Below are 20373 nucleotides of genomic sequence, written 5' to 3' on the forward strand. Positions count from 1 at the left end.
ATAGCTTCATAGAAGAAACGTCTAAACCTTCATTCATTTATTTGTAAAACTATTCATATTTTATTTTGATAAAAACACAAACAGGTTTTAAAAAGTTACTTTTCCTCTGGTCTTGTCACGTTTCCTCAACATTTTCAAATTTGTCCTTATCCATAAAAATATGATATAAAAAAAATATTTTTTAAATCTCTTAATAGAGAACGAATCAGCAAGAGTGATCAAGGCTCCATTAGAAATAGATATTGGACGTATTGTGAGTCATATAACAAACTGATATGTTGATCAATGTAAATGGCGGAGGAGAAAACTTAGTCATGCGTACAACTTCACACTGGTAATGTATATATGACCTGCAGTAATTCATCACACATTGTACACTGCCATCAATCATCACAGACACATCTGGTTATGACATGCATCAACCTAATTTCATCCAGTAATGCAATCATATAGTACACTCCCTAGAATATCATTCATTAGTCAAAATAATCTTCTAAAAATGTTTCTTTAATAAAATGCATATTAGAATCATGACAACATTAAACAAAGTTCTTTGTCCTGATTGGCCTTTCCTTAAAAGTTTATATATTTTTCTTTGATTTCCTCTTTTCTCAAAAGTTGGTTGACAGGGTTTTTTTCTTCGTCAGGGGTCATAAAAGGAAGAAAAACCCCACTGTATTTATCATAAAGGGTCAGAATAATGTGATTTTTTTTCTCCTATTTTCCTTCTGGCATTTTTGAGAGATGTGACACGCAAGTTACATATATTTTATTATGCATCATTTACATGAGAACAAAACCACCCTCTGTTAGATGCGAATCCGTGAATAGTAGTCTCAGTGGGGCCAAGAAACAATTCATGTTTTGGGGTTTAGCGGATCAGTAAAGTAGGTTATCACAACACCTAGCATCAAACATGATGTACAAGATTGTACAACTTGCGGAACAATTGTCTGGTTACGTGCACCATATATTATCAGTTGACACATTTTGTTTCTTTTGCTGGTTATTTATCAATTAATCAAAATATCTTTTATCCAACAAATTTTAGAATTTTCTTAAAATACATTTCACCGCTAAAAATAAACATAGTTTAACCATCATCTTACCAAAGAACTGTTTTGAGTCCTCATAGAAAATAAGTCTACTGCAATCAAATTAGTCTCAATGGAAATATCACACGTTACAATTTAAACTTGCCTTCATAACAGAATCAGGTTTTCCAAATTATAATTCCAAAATCATTGACATGGAATCAACATGTGTGGACAAAGGTTTTTTAAATTTTTAAATTCCACATTCTTGTTAACAAGCATAAGGAATGTTTATTTTGAAAATACAACTTTTGGACACCAAAATATTTATATAAATAAACAATATTATGAAATTAAACCAAACCTTTTCAATACAAACATAATTAATATCTTAAAATAAGACTTAATTCCTACATCCCATACAATATAAAAACAAACAAACAAACAGCCATACCTGCAGCTTCTTACCTGTCCACAATTTTTACATGTTATCAATTCTTATCCAAAAAGATGAATCCTTCAAGCACACTCTAGCGTCTCAGACAAGGAGGAATGCAATGAAGCCCATGTCTCACATGGTAGAGACACAACAGAACTCGCTGATGACCATGTGTAAACCTCGGACACAATCCGTCCACCACATCTGATCTATCTCATTCCTCCAGGTCAGGTTTTTAGCCAATTTGAGTCCAGTCTGTCACACGTTTCCATTCACTCCTACACCTGTGAATCTATAAATAGTCCACTAACGACGCAGGTAAGTCCATTCACACAGAGGTGCTGTGCTATACCAGCGTGCTGGGAGAGCCAGTGATACCAGCTCAAGCTGCTACGTCAGGAGGGAAGTAACACTAGTGAGCCGAGAACGTCATGTATGTACGTAGGTACACACGCCAGTATGGGGAGTGGGGGATGAGCTCCGATTGAACACGCTACCCCAGCTTTTGTTGGTTAATCATTCCCAAAACGATCACTGCTAATTTTAACAGGAACTATGAGCTGCAGCACTGACTGGAACACTGGATTAACATTGAGTGGTTTAGAAAGCATTATGCTTTTTATAAATTTATAATAATTTCAACATTTACACGATTTTTAGGATTTATATCATTTTCACAATTGTTGTGGTTGTCATGAAGTTTGAGATGCAAAATTGATCAGAAACAATGTTGAAATTGTCAAAAATCATTAGGACAAACAGAATTAATTAATTTGCATGTCCATTCTCTTGTTTAAATTAAAATAGATGAAAGACACTGATGAGCGAGTGAGTCATTTATCTTTTAATACATTTTTGTCAGATTCAGGTTTAAATTTTCTGTTTCTTTCAGTGTCTGTTTCCTGTTTACACATGAACCGAGAAACAAGTTTCCTGCAATGTTTTTGTCATCAGTGTTTCCAACATACATGTCAAGATTCCACTCCTTCACCTTGCTAAACCCATCTTCCCACTCCTTCACCTTGCTAAACCCATCTTCCCATCACACTACTCCTTCACCTTACTAAACCCATCTTCCCATCACCCCACTCCTTTACCCTAGCTAAACCCATCTTCCCATCACCCCACTCCTTTACCTTGCTAAACCCATCTTCCCATCACCCCACTCCTTTACCTTGCTAAACCCATCTTCCCATCACCCAACTCCTTCACCTTACTAAACCCATCTTCCCATCACCCCACTCCTTTACCCTAGCTAAACCCATCTTCCCATCACCCCACTCCTTTACCTTGCTAAACCCATCTTCCCATCACCCCACTCCTTCACCTTGCTAAACCCATCTTCCCATCACCCTACTCCTTCACCTTGCCAAACCCATCTTCCCATCACCCGACTCCTTCACCTTACTAAACCCATCTTCCCATCACCCCACTCCTTCACCTTACTAAACCCATCTTCCCACTCCTTCACCTTGCTAAACCCATCTTCCCATCACCCCACTCCTTTACCTTGCTAAACCCATCTTCCCACTCCTTCACCTTACTAAACCCATCACCCCACTCCTTCACCTTGCTAAACCCATCTTCCCATCACCCCACTCCTTCACCTTGCTAAACCCATCTTCCCACTCCTTCACCTTACTAAACCCATCTTCCCATCACCCCACTCCTTCACCTTGCTAAACCCATCTTCCCACTCCTTCACCTTACTAAACCCATCACCCCACTCCTTCACCTTGCTAAACCCATCTTCCCATCACCCCACTCCTTCACCTTGCTAAACCCATCTTCCCACTCCTTCACCTTACTAAACCCATCTTCCCATCACCCCACTCCTTTACCCTAGCTAAACCCATCTTCCCATCACCCCACTCCTTCACCTTGCTAAACCCATCTTCCCATCACCCCACTCCTTTACCTTGCTAAACCCATCACCCCACTCCTTCACCTTGCTAAACCCATCTTCCCATCACCCCACTCCTTTACCTTGCTAAACCCATCTTCCCATCACCCCACTCCTTTACCTTGCTAAACCCATCTTCCCATCACCCCACTCCTTTACCTTGCTAAACCCATCTTCCCATCACCCCACTCCTTCACCTTACTAAACCCATCTTCCCATCACCCAACTCCTTCACCTTACTAAATCCATCTTCCCATCATCCCACTCCTTCACCTTGCTAAACCCATCTTCCCATCATCCCACTCCTTTACCTTGCTAAACCCATCTTCCCATCACCCCACTCCTTCACCTTGCTAAACCCATCTTCCCATCACCCCACTCCTTCACCTTGCTAAACCCATCTTCCCATCACCCAACTCCTTCACCTTGCTAAACCCATCTTCCCATCACCCAACTCCTTCACCTTGCTAAACCCATCTTCCCATCACCCAACTCCTTCACCTTACTAAACCCATCTTCCCATCACCCAACTCCTTCACCTTGCTAAACCCATCTTCCCATCACCCCACTCCTTCACCTTGCTAAACCCATCTTCCCATCACCCCACTCCTTTACCTTACTAAACCCATCTTCCCATCACCCCACTCCTTCACCTTGCTAAACCCATCTTCCCATCACCCCACTCCTTCACCTTGCTAAACCCATCTTCCCATCACCCCACTCCTTTACCTTGCTAAACCCATCACCCCACTCCTTTACCTTGCTAAACCCATCTTCCCATCACCCCACTCCTTTACCTTGCTAAACCCATCTTCCCATCACCCCACTCCTTCACCTTGCTAAACCCATCTTCCCATCACCCCACTCCTTTACCTTGCTAAACCCATCACCCCACTCCTTCACCTTGCTAAACCCATCACCCCACTCCTTCACCTTGCTAAACCCATCTTCCCATCACCCCACTCCTTCACCTTGCTAAACCCATCTTCCCATCACCCCACTCCTTCACCTTGCTAAACCCATCTTCCCATCACCCCACTCCTTCACCTTGCTAAACCCATCTTCCCATCACCCCACTCCTTCACCTTGCTAAACCCATCACCCCACTCCTTCACCTTGCTAAACCCATCTTCCCATCACCCCACTCCTTCACCTTGCTAAACCCATCTTCCCATCATCCCACTCCTTCACCTTGCTAAACCCATCTTCCCATCACCCCACTCCTTCACCTTGCTAAACCCATCTTCCCATCACCCCACTCCTTCACCTTGCTAAACCCATCACCCCACTCCTTCACCTTACTAAACCCATCTTCCCATCACCCCACTCCTTCACCTTGCTAAACCCATCTTCCCATCACCCCACTCCTTCACCTTGCTAAACCCATCTTCCTACTCCTTCACCTTGCTAAACCCATCTTCCTACTCCTTCACCTTGCTAAACCCATCTTCCCATCACCCCACTCCTTCACCTTGCTAAACCCATCTTCCCATCGCCCCACTCCTTTACCTTACTAAACCCATCTTCCCATCACCCCACTCCTTCACCTTGCTAAACCCATCTTCCTACTCCTTTACCTTACTAAACTCATTTTCCATCACCCCACTCCTTGTGAAAAAATAAGAGACAAGTTGCATCTTGATTCAGATGAAATAATGCTAACAATAACTTGAGATTTTTCTACAAGGATGTTTCACGCAGCCCGACAGAAAAGTTACCAGCCATGGGCAGGCAGGCAGGCAGTTATTTCAGACACTGATTTTAACTGAGATACAGATTATGATATATTGTGGAGTAAAAAACATCTGACTTCCTTCTGTCATGAGTTGAAGATATCAGAGGTCATTACGCCAATACCATCAGACTCTGACAACAATAGATGACATCTCAGAAGGTTTCCACACTTGCACCACAACCTCACACTAAGAATGTCTTACCCCTTCCCCCTCAGATGTGATCCCTCACAAGCTGTTCCGCACAATCACCTAATGTAATTGTCCATCCCCTAATGTCATCCTTCATTAATCCATACAAACTGACAATGTGTAATCTTGGCACTGTAAGGGAAGTAGATTGCATTCCAAAGCATTACAAAAGCCTCCTCCCCACTCTGAATCGGCTGACCCCAGGGCCGGGGGGGGGGCCAGGGGGACCTCAACACACTGGGGGCAGGGCCAGCCTCGTGGAGGGGTCAGACAGGGACTGTTGCTCTTTCCAATACCTGCTCACAACACACAACCACAGTTGTGGCAACGTTCCACTCTACTTGATTATCACAGTGCAAGTCTAAAGTACAGAATAATCCCGCAACCAAGGATGTCTGATAAAATCATTTTGGATTCGAAAGGGCCGAGACTGATGTAAGTGTGGGAAATATATGCCAGACATATCTGTCTCCGATGGCTTTTGATCTGTGGACCAAGTCTACAGATTGGGATTGTTGTTACAGTTATTGCTGAGATTGGCAACTGTCACATTCCTGAGACCATAATACATTACAGTATTAGACTTTCACCCCCACCCACCTCACTACCATACACCCTGCCTCGACCCCCAGTAAACTCTGACCAGCGCTGTCTGTAATCCCATTTACCCTCACGTAAGGAATTACACCACACTCATGGTCCTAGCAAACTTGCTTTCCAACTCAGTCTTGACAAGTATCTCTCAGATAAGCATGCAAAGTTTCATTCATGTAACATCAGGAGTTTCGGAAAAAAGTTGTCGCTATTGCAGACACTATACACTAAGTTGAAATGCACAGAGCAAGGGCAATGACTCAGTAACACAATAATGTACGGCAACAATATTCGACCTTATCTAAGATCGTGACCAGTGACATCAGTGTGTAAAATTTGATTTAAAAAATGGAATAGTTTTTAAGAAAATTTATCCGCATTGAGAGGCTGATGGACAGATGGACGGACGGACGGACAGATGGACGTCCCATTACGTTGTGGGGGATAACAAGAAAACAACGTTATCACAATCCCCTGCCATGGGGCACATTTCAAATTTTGTATGTTCATTTCGTAGTGAATGTAAAGTATAAAAAAAGAGTCTTGCAAAGCCTAAGTTGGGACGCTCTATGTCATCAGAAAAAAATATCTAATGTGAAATTGACACACATAAAAGGCACCTTCTCTGGAGAAATTTTTTTTATTCCAGAACTCAGTCTTGATAAGCATCTCTTAGATAAGCTAACTTCAGTAGTTCCTGAGAAAACTTGCTCCCATTGCAGACACAGTGTACTTTGTAAAATAACATCGATCAAGGGCTGTAACTGTGTATGCTCAAAATCTTAAACCATGTAGCAAGGGAAGTAACTCTGGAAGAAAATAATTTACAGCACCAATTTTGAACTTATTCTTGACAAGTATCTCATAGATAAGCATGCAAAGTTTCATTCATGTAATGTCAGTAGTTTCTGTGAAAACTTATTCCAGACACAATGCGCAAAGTTGAACAGCATGGAGCAAGGGCCGTAATTCTGTAAAAATAATAATTAAAGACACCAATTTTCAAATTCTCTTTAATAAAATGACCAGTAATATCAGTGTGTAAAATTTAATTTCACTAACTTTAATAGTTTAGGAGAAATTTGTCCCCTTTGCGAAGCTGACAGACGGACAGTAAAACGGAAGTACGGATGAGAACAGATTCCATTCATACATCCCCCGCCACACTTCATAGCGGGGGATAAAAAAAAGGTTTTATTTTCTAGATTAATACACCAGCCAAGACTAAAAGTAAAAATAACTAACTTAAGATGTTTTTGTTTGATTGAAAATATGCTCTATTTTGTTTGCGTTTTTGTAAATATCATTTCAGAAGTTTTGTTTAAGAAAGCAAGCATAGACAAAGTGATATTATTAAAATATGTTTTGGCTCCTGCATTTAGAGTACTGACCAAAAAAAATTATAAAAAAAATAAATTTGGCCTGGCTTCATAGTGAATAGTAGTGTTGTTATTAGAATTTTATGGCAAACCCATTTTTTCGTAAATTCTTAATTTTTTCAGGGTATTGATTTGTAGAGAAGAAATTAATATTTGATGTTGTTTTTCATGTGATTTTGGCATGTTGTATTAGTGTGTCTCCATGAACCTGAATGGGAGGCTAAGTATGTTGTAGAGTTTGTTAAAGGTTTGGCTTACAGTCCAGTGTTGTGTTGTCACTAGACTAACATTTAGTCTCTGAAATCTTATATTACACAATATCCTTCTTGACTCTAAAAATAAAAAAAATTCCCTATGCATGCTGATTTATTAGAACTAGCTTGAGCTGGCTAGACTTGCTTTTGTATGCATATCTAGATTATTATTTTTTCATAAAATAAATATATTCCACGGTCATGGTGCAGGACTATGTTGTCACCATCTGACCGTATTACAAGCGTAGTGGCCAGAATTTGTCAGTAGCACAGAGACAGAGGATACAAAAGTCTACTTGTCATGTTGGATCTCTATTATGACGATCTCAATTTTTTTACTTGCATTGCAAAAACCGCTGATCGAGTTCTTTATAAATGTAAAAAATTAAAACAAAATTTTCCTGCATTCCTGCTGGAAAAAAAATATACCTTTTTTCCCAACGTTTGTATTTTAAATAAGCGAGACTACTCAAAACTCAATTCATTGCCATAAGCGATATGAAAGCATCATTGCCATTTACCAATTTTCCGTGAACTGCCAGTCAGACAGGGTGTTTCTTGAGCCCACTGCTGAAACATTCGTAATGGCAGAAAACAATGAAAATCATGTTTTCTTACATTTTGGGGGCGGATGGGTGGTTAAAGCGTTCGCACGCCACACCGAAGACCCGGGTTCGATTCCCGACATGGGTACAATGTGTGAAGCCCATTTCTGGTGTCCCCCGCTGTGATATTGCTGGAGTATTGCTAAAAGCGGCGTAAAACCACACTCACTCACTCACTCACTTACATTTTGATAGTTCTTTTTGCCTTTCCTCCTTTTTTTTGCATTATGCCAAATCACCTGAGTGTAACTAAAAAGTGTGTAACTGTGACCGATGATAAAATCTGTGAGAGACCCGTTACTCTGTGTTCTCCACAAAGCAAACATCAAGAATGTTTGGAGACAAATATATTTGGCACATGTTCAATAAAAAAAATTTCATATGTTCCATATATTGTATCAGATTGCATGTTGTCACTCAGTTTTTTAACATACATATACTTAACAGCTTCATAAATACTTCTGTCAAACTTACCAAGCAATAACAAGCACTCAAAACAGGACCGGTTCTCTCCAGAATTGGAAAGGGGAAATTCCGGAGACCCTCTAATGGGGTCATGGAGAGGTTACAGGCGCCTGAAGGCATAAATGTACCACCAAATGGCAACTGTTTATCTCCCTTATCTCGTAGCTATCCAACCGCAGGTCTCATTATCAATAAACATGCTCTGTGGTTACTCAAGTCTGCAGGGAGATAGCATGGCCCGGAAACCAAGTAGCCAATGGTCAAGGTAAAGATTGTAGATCATCCACTGCCAGATGGACGCTAGATGAATCACTGGAGGACAGGGCGGGTCAAGGAGAGTTGCTTCATATTCTAACTCCCCAGATCAAACGGACAACCATCTTGTATTGCAACATCAGTCCTGCATTATGTCTGTGCAACTATAAATTTTATTAAATTTAAAAAATATATTTTTTTGAGAAGAAATAAAAGATTTTATAGACTATAGGTTAGTCTACAAGAGCATATTTTTTTGTGAGATTTAAGTTGCATGTCATCACAATTTTATTTATTTTTATAACATGAAAAGCATTATTTCATATACACAAAAAAAGATATAATATTTTGTTTGACCATCTGCTCTTTTTCTTGATACAAGTATAAAACACAACAAAAATGCATCTGTTTTACTTGTATGATAACAACTGCTCCAATGCAGTTTGTCACTGGCCATTGAGAATAAGGGGCACAATCGTCCGCAATTTGCTGTGCAGAGTTGCGTCCATTAGGCACACCAGAAACCTATGATTGTGGCTTCGAATCCTGGTTCGCCCCGATTATGTTTCTAGGTTTGTCAGCACCATACCCGTGCTCGTGGGTTTCACCGAAGTGGTAAACGTCTGAGACCTGCATCACTTCATGCTTTCCTCCCACATTAAGCTGACATGCCGCGATATAACTGGAATACTGTTAAAAGCGGTGTTATACCCAACTCACTTACCCATTGAGAAAACATGATAACGAAATCAAACCCATCTCTGACACAGCCTGCCCCTGTTTCTGAAGAACATGTTTTTAGCATGATGGCTTCAGGCAAAATCAAAATAAAACAGAGATCATACAAAAAATGAAAACTATCAAACGACATGTTATTCCAAGACATAATATTCAAGATATTTTCATCAATATTACACATTAGTCTTAAAAATACTCAAGCAACAATACTTCAAATTTGTTGAGGCAGATCATCTCAGATCATCATATGAGAAACATAACAGAAAATGGAATCCATCTTCAAAGCCATTACTGCAAGCTGTCCAGATTCTAAGTGATTTTTCTATAGTTCAATATCTACCTTTGTTGTTTTTCAATATTAAAAGACCATCTCCAAATCCAATAAATTTTTCAAAACTTTCTATCACTTATACTTGAAAGATATTCTTCTTGTGGAAAAAGGCTCTAAAATTCTCAACACAACTTTACTGTTTTTGAAGAACATGGACTTACATAATCAATCCTTGAATAAACTTAGAAATGAGAGCTGATGTCACTTAAAGAAATTGGACACCAATCCAAACAGATTGAGCAATTGTTTGGGGCTATTAAACCTCTACAACAACAAGCCATTCAGATAAACAAATTCACTGCTTGTTTGATCTTTACTCACTGTAGCTGATTTGTAAGTCAAAATCCTAAACCCATTAAAAAAGTGTGAGGACTTTCAACCTTGTAACTGCAACAACACAAGACATTGCACTGGAGACATTCAGCGGATGAGAGTCACAACAAGAGCTGCTTATCTCACAATTGTCACGTGGGCAAGGAAAGAATCTCATAATCTCTATGGCCTTCTGTGACCTACAAACTTATCAAGACCTACAAAGTTATCAAGACCTACGGGAACAGTGCATTAACGTACAAATCAAAAATCATCTCTTTTATTTCCGATCTTCCTTTTGTCCACTTATCTGTCAGTAAGACATTAAGCCTAAACATCTGATTTTCTATTCATCCATTCTTCCTTCTGTCATGACAAACTTTAAGCCTAAACATCTGATTTTCTATTCATCCATTCTTCCTTCTGTCATGACAAACTTTAAGCCTAAACATCTGATTTTCTATTCATCCATTCTTCCTTCTGTCATGACAAACTTTAAGCCTAAACATCTGATTTTCTATTCATCCATTCTTCCTTCTGCCATGACAAACTTTAAACCTAAACATCTGATTTTCTATTCATCCATTCTTCCTTCTGTCATGACAAACTTTAAGTCTAAACATCTGATTTTCTATTCATCCATTCTTCCTTCTGTCATGACAAACTTTAAGCCTAAACATCTGATTTTCTATTCATCCATTCTTCCTTCTGTCATGACAAACTTTAAGCCTAAACATCTGATTTTCTATTCATCCATTCTTCCTTCTGCCATGACAAACTTTAAACCTAAACATCTGATTTTCTATTCTCCAAATTCTTCCTTCTGTCATGACAAACTTTAAACCTAAACATCTGATTTTCTATTCATCCATTCCTCTTTCTGTCATGACAAACTTTAAACCTAAACATCTGATTTTCTATTCTCCAAATTCTTCCTTCTGTCATGACAAACTTTAAACCTAAACATCTGATTTTCTATTCATCCATTCTTCTTTCTGTCATGACAAACTTTAAACCTAAACATCTGATTTTCTATTCTCCAAATTCTTCCTTCTGTCATGACAAACTTTAAACCTAAACATCTGATTTTCTATTCTCCAAATTCTTCCTTCTGTCATGACAAACTTTAAACCTAAACATCTTATTTTCTATTCATCCATTCTTCCTTCTGCCATGACAAACTTTAAACCTAAACATCTTATTTTCTATTCTCCAAATTCTTCCTTCTGTCATGACAAACTTTAAACCTAAACATCTGATTTTCTATTCTCCCATTCTCCTGTCATTCCAGACCTGACGTTTAAGTTTCTATATCGATCCTTCATTTCTGCTGTTTTCCATGCTTTCCAATTTTCCTTTCTTGCTGCAACTACATGAATATTCACCCATCCTTATTTATGTTCTCCATCCTTTCCAAGTTCCGAGTTCCGAGTTCTCCAGTTGATTAATGCTGTACATCCACCTTGCCGGCCAGGCATGCTTGAGGGGTCTGTGATTGACATGCCAACTGCTCCTATCAACACCACCTCTACCCTTGCTGCCTTCCCCTCTCACTGACAGTTTCAGTTGGACCCCAGCCTCAGACTAGGATAGTCCACAGCAAGAAATCTGAAATTTTCTTGAATCCATACTCCTGCATTACTAGCCCTGTAGGGATCCTCTGCATAGAACTGGACCCCAGGTAGCCTCTGGTCATACAAGGTGACTTAGAGGACCGGGTGGTCAGGCTCAGTTGGTTTGGTTGGTTTGTTGTTTAATGCCACAATATTCCAGCTATATGACAGCGATCTGTAAATAATCAAGTCTGGACCAGATAATCCAGTGACTAAACCACGCAATTGGGATCGATGATATGCATCAACCAACTCAGCGAGCCTGACCATCCGATCCCATTAGTCGCCTCTTACGACAAGCAAATCAAGCTCAGTGACTTTTTCCCCCCGACAGCAAAGATCACTTTCATAATATCAACCACTGGTTCTGGTTAAGATTTGATTATTTACCAGCCACCATCATACAGCTGAGATATCGTTGAGTGAAGCTTTAAAGAAGAAACAGACTAAAAAACAAACCTAAATTACTGGTACTAAGCACAAATATTTAACGTTTATTACACGACTACAAACATTTCATAAACAAGTAGCCTTTTACCAGGTTAAAACGGAATACAAAGCATAAATATCAGAAAGTATATTATTTTTTAAACTTCATTTGCAACAATTTATTTCAATTTTTCCTTCATGAAGGTCCAGAATAGAAGGCCAAGATCAACCTCCATGGCCCAGAACCACTCACACACATTCCCAATGCCCATCTGAAAAAGGCCCAGGAGTACTGAATCCCCACACCAGCCTCCCGATTGCTACAACCCTAGGTTATATGCATCACACTATCATTCACGCATCTACCCTTACAAGTCTCCTTGGAAACATTTTGTTCTCACTTATCCCTGTAGATATCTCAAATGTTCCAGAGAAAGTAGGTTTGCAAAACATTCCTTCATCCTGCAGTGGTGATCACTTCAGTAAACTTTCATATGAACAATCATCCATTGAGAGTGGGAGCTTACAATCTGATGGTGACTCTTCAGTCCTTGCGTTCCAAATGTGACAACTGTCTACAATACTGAAACTGTATAAGTAAATAGAGTAATGACAGCTGGGGCACAGACAGCAATATACAAGTCATCAGAAGATCACAAATTCAACACCCGAACACCCGACCCCACCACACACCCCCACCACTCCATCCCACCACCCCATCCCACCTCGACTCCCCACCACCCCTCCCCACCACCCCATCCCACCACCCCATCCCACCACGACTCCCCACCACCCCATCCCACCACCCCTCCCCACCACCCCATCCCACCACGACTCCCCACCACCCCATCCCACCACGACTCCCCACCACCCCATCCCACCACCCCTCCCCACCACCCCATCCCACCACACCTCCCCACCACCCCTTCCCACCACCCCTCCCCACCACCCCATCCCACCACCCCTCCCCACCACCCCTCCCCACCACCCCTCCCCACCAACCCATCCCACCACCCCTCCCCACCACCCCTCCCCACCACCCCATCCCACCACCCCTCCCCACCACCCCATCCCACCACACCTCCCCACCACCCCTTCCCACCACCCCTCCCCACCACCCCATCCCACCACACCTCCCCACCACCCCATCCCACCACACCTCCCCACCACCCCTTCCCACCACACCTCCCCACCACCCCTTCCCACCACACACCCCCACCACCCCATCCCACCACACCTCCCCACCACCCCTTCCCACCACCCCTCCCCACCACCCCATCCCACCACACCTCCCCACCACCCCTCCCCACCACACAATAGCAAAGACCACTTCAGCCTCTGGTTAATACATGTATCAAGCTTGGAAGAAAAATCTTTCACGGTGTTCAAGTTATGCTCTGGAAACTTTAATACTGACTGACAAACAGACAGTTGGACAGACGGACAACCCAGGTGATGACTAAATCGCCTGCTTCGTTGATCCTGGTTTCCCTGGTATGCATGGTATGCTGGTTGTTAAATCCTGGTGTAATCCTTGCTTGATTCTGGTATAATGGTGGTCTGGACACTGCCATGCTGCCCCACACTGACCTGAGCTATGCCCCACATGGCCGGATCCATTGGCTTTACTGACCTCTGGATGGCGGTAATGGGGGCTTTAAACCATTCTGGAATTGTCTAGTCTGTCTACATTTACCGGGACACTCCTATAATTATGCCTCTCTCCCACATCATGGCCGGCAGTTTCACTTGTCCATCAGCGACGCACGTGACCACATGGCCGCTATGCACATCAGACAACAATTCACCTTAGAGACTGGCCTGTTTACCTTATGCCAAAGAGTCATGGAATTTTGGAAGAGACTAATTATTTATTTTTGTTTTTCTTTCAAACATTTAACCCATTAGGAAGAGGTGGGAAAGACCACTCAAACAATCCCTATCCCTTGTATGGGAACTGACCAATCCCAATGACTCCACCAGCCATATATGGAAACTGACCAATTCCAGTGACACCACATCTTATATAAGAGAACTGACCAGTTCCAGTGACACCCATTTTATACAAGAGAACTGACCAGTTCCAGTGACAAGATATCTTATATAAGACTGACCTATTCCAGTGACACCACATCCCCTAAAAGGGAACTGACCTATTCCAGTGACACCAATCCCCTTAAAGGGAACTGACCTATTCCAGTGACATCACATCCCCTAAAAGGGAACTGACCTATTCCAGTGACATCACATCCCCTAAAAGAGAACTGACCTATTCCAGTGACACCACATCCCCTAAAAGGGAACTGACCCATTCCAGTGACACCAATCCCCTAAAAGATAACTGACCTATTCCAGTGACATCACATCCCCTAAAAGAGAACTGACCTATTCCAGTGACACCACATCCCCTAAAGGGAACTGACCTATTCCAGTGACACCACATTCCCTAAAAGGGAACTGACCTATTCCAGAGACACAACATCCCCTAAAAGGGAACTGACCTATTCCAGTGACACCACATCCCCTAAAAGGGAACTGACCTATTCCAGTGACACTCTAATTACCAAAGAATAAACTGCATGTCCCCAGTGACCACCTTTATCTTCAACACAAATGACAATTGTCAATCCTGGTGAGTGAACTGCTCAATCCCATCATCATTTGCACCCATAGCTTTACTTCTCATGATCAAATTATACCACATACCAAGGTAAATTAGTACTGCACCATGACTGTGGAATATATTTCTTTTATGAAAAATAAAAAAATCTAGAAATGTATACAAAAACCTAAGCCATCTCCAGCTATGAAATCAACCAGGGAAAACTATTTTTTTTATTTTTAGAGTGTAATATAAAATTTCATGGACTTATGTTGGTCTAAAGGTAAATCATCCCAACTACTTCTAAACATATCACCAATAAAGCAAAAAAGACCTTTCCATATTCATAAGAAATGGCTGATAAAAGCAGAGCCGATTGTATGATTCTGACTAGATCATGAAAATGTGTTTATAAATCTTATCAAACAGTGATGGTAACGGTTGTTTGCGAAAAGGTGAGCATATCTTTGTCTATCACAAACACATGCAAAGGCAAACCAATTGTTCACCAGAAAAAACATGATCCATAAGTCAAAAATGGGAATTGCATCGGACATCATTTTTGTCACTGATGCGACAACTTTGGAAATGTCCTCCACATGTCTAACATAAATAAAATGTTTTGAAAACTTTACTGATGCCTTGAATGTTGTAACTTTGATAAAAAAAACCTTCTGAGCAAGATTCGCATGATACTCTTAGAAATCTTGGTGAAAAGAGCAGGTAACAGGTACAAATGGGTTCTATATTTTAAGAGAGAAAAATCATGACTTATGTTTCTGCACCTATCTGTCTGGGCTATATCTGGGCCATATGTCAAAATTAATCAGTCACGAATCAACACATTTAAAAACAGGTAAAATCTTTTGGCAGAGAAGTGGAGAATCTAATCTAGAGCCGATAACAAGACGTTTGCATGTTGCAGACCCGAGTCGGCAGGCCAGGATTCAGACGGTACAGATACTGGTCTCCTACAGACCTTTGTTAGCTGTAGTAATGCAATTACATTGCCACATTAACTGCTGTAACAAGTGCTATAATGTGTTTATTACATTAAAGATTAATGACTGTAACAAATGTAACAATGTTACTACTACATAAAAGATTAACAATTGCTAGAAGTGTAACAATGTAATTCTTTCACATATTTGGGAAATAATCAATTGTGAAAAGTCAGTCAGAGGTATCAAATCACAATAACCACCTCTCACTGAAACAGACGAATTTGACAAGGGTATCACTGTGGTGGATAATCTTGATAGAAAAGTACTTTCTTCTCAGTCATTATCAGTATATGTAGTTTCAATGAATTATATTACAATTACACAATGCAGATTTGAAGTAACCACAAAATTCAAAATATGGGCTTAAATTTGGCAGCTTTCTGTAGCCAACTGTGACATCTTTTGTGCCCACAATGACGTCATAATAGTGAAGTGCGGTGGTGACTAAACCTCGTTTGGCTACCTAGGTAACCTAGCTCTATAAAGAAAACAGTATGTTTTCTCTCCCAACTGTAACACAAAAAGTACAAAGGGAAGTAACTATCAAAACACAGACTCTTGTACCACACTCAAAAATGTTATTGTTGTGGAGTCATCATGACAGGAGTAGAAGGCCATTGCATTCTAGAGGAGGTCCTTACTCAACAATTATAAACTTTACTGTCCATGCCAAAGAATTTGAAATACTGATTTTACTCCCCACCCCACCATTTTTATTTTAAAACCAAGTAAAATAAATGTGAGGCGAAACGTGGGTATTAGCAATTCTAGCAGCCATCTTGTCAAACCACCACCAACACAAACCATGTTAATTAATTCCGATAAATTACCTTCTTAATCTGATAAACTGCAAACTCAATCAGTCTAGCCAAGTTACACAGGTCAGTCCTACAGCTTCTGAATTAATCCCAACCATCCATTTCACATAATCATATCAAAAACTTTACTGAAGAATGACCAATCGAATTGTACTCCCCTGGAAACTGACCAATCAAGTACAACAACCACTTCCCGGTTCCCTAGCGTCCCTGACTGACAATATCTAATTTCTTGACCACTGGGCAGCCGTGTATTGACCAACATCTTCAGCGTGACCACGTTAAGGGTCCTGACAATCAATGGCCACTAATTAATCAGCATGCCTCCCAACACTTTCTCCTGTGAATTTACTGTGGACTAATTTTCTCATTTTGGTAAATCATGACATTCAAATACTGTATTCGCCATAATAAGTGCCTGGGCACTAAAACTGACAGGGGAGGGGGGGGGGGGGTGTGTGCTCTAAAATCATACACAATTAATCATACGAATAAATTTGTTTTCAGAGATCATTTTGTTTGTTGGTTTGTTGTTTCACTCTGCATTCATTATTATGAGGAACACAACGTCTCAGAGTATATACTTACTCCGAAACATTGTATTCTTCCTTATATGATATATTCAATTCTAGAGCCTGACCATCCGATCCCCTAGTCGCCTCTTACAACAGCAATGGGCTGCCATAGAAACACAGTCAGTGAGTGAGTGAGTGAGTGAGTATGGTTTTACGCCGCTTTTAGCAATATTCCAGCAATATCACAGCGGGGAACACCAGAAATGGGCTTCACACATTGTACCCATGTCGGGAATCGAACCCGGGTCTTCGACGTGATGAGCGAACGCTTTAACCACTAGGCTACTCGACCGTCCCCATAGAAACACAGAAACATATAAGAAGTATATATGTTAAGGAGAGGTGTTTCCAATGTGTACCATTAAATGAGAAATCTAACAATCAGTCAAGTGTTACCACAGAGTGTCTTTATTCTTGTCTCGATATGCTGCATGTGATTTTCAAACTTGTCAAAATAACCCTGCACTAAACAAATGGTGCTTTGTTCATGAGCATCGGTTCACACAACATTCCAGTATGTTCGTTTTAGCATTGAATGAATCTAATACAATATCATTAAAATCAGACCTAAGTTCTCGCTGCCACTAAACAAAGATCTGAGAACATCCCATTATGGGTCACATCAGAACGACCTTTCGCGAACTTTGACCGACCACTGAAATGACTAACAAGAAGTCGACATCAACCAATTAGAAAGCAGCTTTCTCGAGCTTTACGGCTCTCGTTTCAATCTGGCGACTTCAATTTCAGACTACACTTGAAAAATAAGTTGACACAGTTTTCTATTAAAATTTTCAAAACTGAACAAACGAACATTCCAGAATGTCTAATATATGGTTGAGACTTTATAGCAGTGCTTCCAACATACTGTGCAAATGATAATCCCATGGAAGCGAGATAGACGATAATTTTGACGGAACCAGTCGTACAGGCAGTCGTTCGGAATACCCTGTGTTAAGGTTTTGGAGGTTGCATGATTAGAAAACACATTCCGACCGTCACTTTCATGATTTGGTAAGCGACGCTTTGATTGGTCCGATGAAAGGTCGTTCTGACGTGACCCGTAATGGGATGTCCTCAGATCTTTGTTTAGCGGCATCGAGAACTTAGGTCTAATTTTAATGAGACTGAATCTAATATCTCTTTGCATATGTTTGTTTGTTTGTTGTTTAACACAGCACTCAGCAATATTCAAGCTATATGACGGTGGTCTGTAAATAATCGAGTCTGGACCAGACAATCCAGTGACTGACGTCAAGAGCATCGATCCACTCATGATGTCAGTCACTGGATTGTCTGGTCCAGACTCGATTTTTTTACAAACCGCCATCATATAGCTTGGGTAAGTCTGCTTACATTCACCATCATGTAGGGTATTCATGCTTCTTTTGTCAGTATTTAAACATATGTATGAAAATCTAATAATGTACTGTGCCTCCAGGCAATATTTATACTATCAAGGGAGAGAAAGTAAAACCCTGGTTAGATTAAATATGGTGAGTTCAAACTGTCAGATGTACGCTCTATGGACACAATGAAGCAATATTCGTAATACAGTGCTGTATTGCTATATTGTTTCTTCATGAACATGAAACATTAAAGTTCTAGAATTAACAAATTCTTGAAAAATGTCATCCTGATTCCTTACTTGTGTTACCATGGTTACGTTCTACATTAATAAATACAAGACAAATAAAAAAATTGTTTGAACCATTCACAAACATTTACAAAATTCAATATGCCAATTATTGATTTTGTTCCAAATTCCAGTATGAAGTTCCATCAATTCATAATCAACAATATATTCCAAAACAACAACATAGAAACAAGAATCCTTCTAACACCTGCAGAATATAAATCACACAATATCACAAAAATACTTTCCGTGTATTAACAGCTGACATTAAATCATAAAACTCATCACAGATCCCTGTGAATGATATTCCAAAATTCCACCAAAGATCGCTCTGTCAACACAATCATTGACAGCAACTTTTCTACTTTTCTCAAACGTTTACCCCGCAACAACCCAGCTGACTCATATAGAACGCTTTCACGCCCATAGTTTCTGATAAAGGATATTTGACACCCAAATTTCAAGATAATCATCCAAATTAAAGTTTGAGGAATACTAGTAACTGCCAGGTGGCAGAAAAATCTGTCAAACTTACCTGCTTCCAGCCTAGGATCACATTTACAGACCCATCCTCATCATAGTTTCCCATTTACACACACTATTGAAAAGTTTCATATTTGTCAAGGGGAGAGAGGTTATAAAAGCTTTCAATACAAAACACATCTATCTCACCAATCAAATATTATTATTCAAATCCATTCGTTGTATTCTCAATATGTGATTGCTTAGTTTTGATAACCAAAACAGCCTATCAATATTAAACATTGACAGAAATTAAAATCTACCGCCAATCACTTCACCCTTGGATCCTAAATGGTATGTTCCATCAAAGAGCATGGGGTTGCCAAGCTCTCTGACTGGGAGGCTGTGCTTGAGGCTCAACAAGGTGGGTTTAATTACATCAAAATAATTTTTCAAATTTTAACTCATTGTTCAGATCTTAGGCTTACATATGCCCATGATAAATAAAAAAACAAATTTAAAAAAAAACATTTTCCGGAAACAGGTGTCATTTATGAAAATAAGATGCGTGTCGAATGACAACCTAACCCCTCGTGCCCCCCATGTCTGGGTATCAGATTTCAACCTTTTCGTACACCAGTTCACCCCCTTGAGAGTCGTCTGCTGCCTTTTGAAAGTGTTTCCTGGTGTCTATAAATAGCTCTGCTAATTACAAATGTCTGATGTAAAGCTATTTATAGCAGGGTTCACAAATTAATGTAAACACATGCATATCAACATCTGTGCTCAAGCACGAGTACCTGCTGATATTGAGACAAATGATGAAGAACTATAGCTTCCGGAGCATCGGTGAATTTGAAGCATGATCAGAAAATCCAGAATGTAATTCACCCTCTTTTTAAGGTCATAGTTCTACATAATTTTAACTCATATACCGTATTTGACGTACTAAGCGCTCATGGCAATATTTGCTAATATATTGGCTAGCGAACAATCCCAA

The 20373-nt window shown here is 40.3% G+C and overlaps 1 protein-coding gene across 10 annotated transcripts in view; it reads right to left on the reverse strand.

Moving 5' to 3' along the window:
• Positions 1-20373, reverse strand: part of LOC139448410 (diacylglycerol kinase delta-like) — a 176421-nt gene that overhangs the window by 94433 nt on the left and 61615 nt on the right. Inside the window, exon 1 of one of the 10 annotated variants that reach the window (XM_071229959.1) lies at positions 19447-19493. The exons of 7 other annotated variants lie outside the window; for them this stretch is intronic. The gene's annotated coding sequence lies outside the window, so the exon portion shown is untranslated. Of the gene's footprint in view, positions 1-1488; positions 1780-19446; positions 19494-20373 lie in introns of those variants that run through there. 2 more of the 10 variants (XM_071229958.1, XM_071229961.1) reach the window with 2 other exon arrangements.

The sequence above is a fragment of the Haliotis cracherodii genome, unplaced genomic scaffold (genome assembly GCF_022045235.1).
Source record: "Haliotis cracherodii isolate W230 unplaced genomic scaffold, xgHalCrac1.p SCAF_7, whole genome shotgun sequence".
Classification (NCBI taxonomy): domain Eukaryota; kingdom Metazoa; phylum Mollusca; class Gastropoda; order Lepetellida; family Haliotidae; genus Haliotis; species Haliotis cracherodii.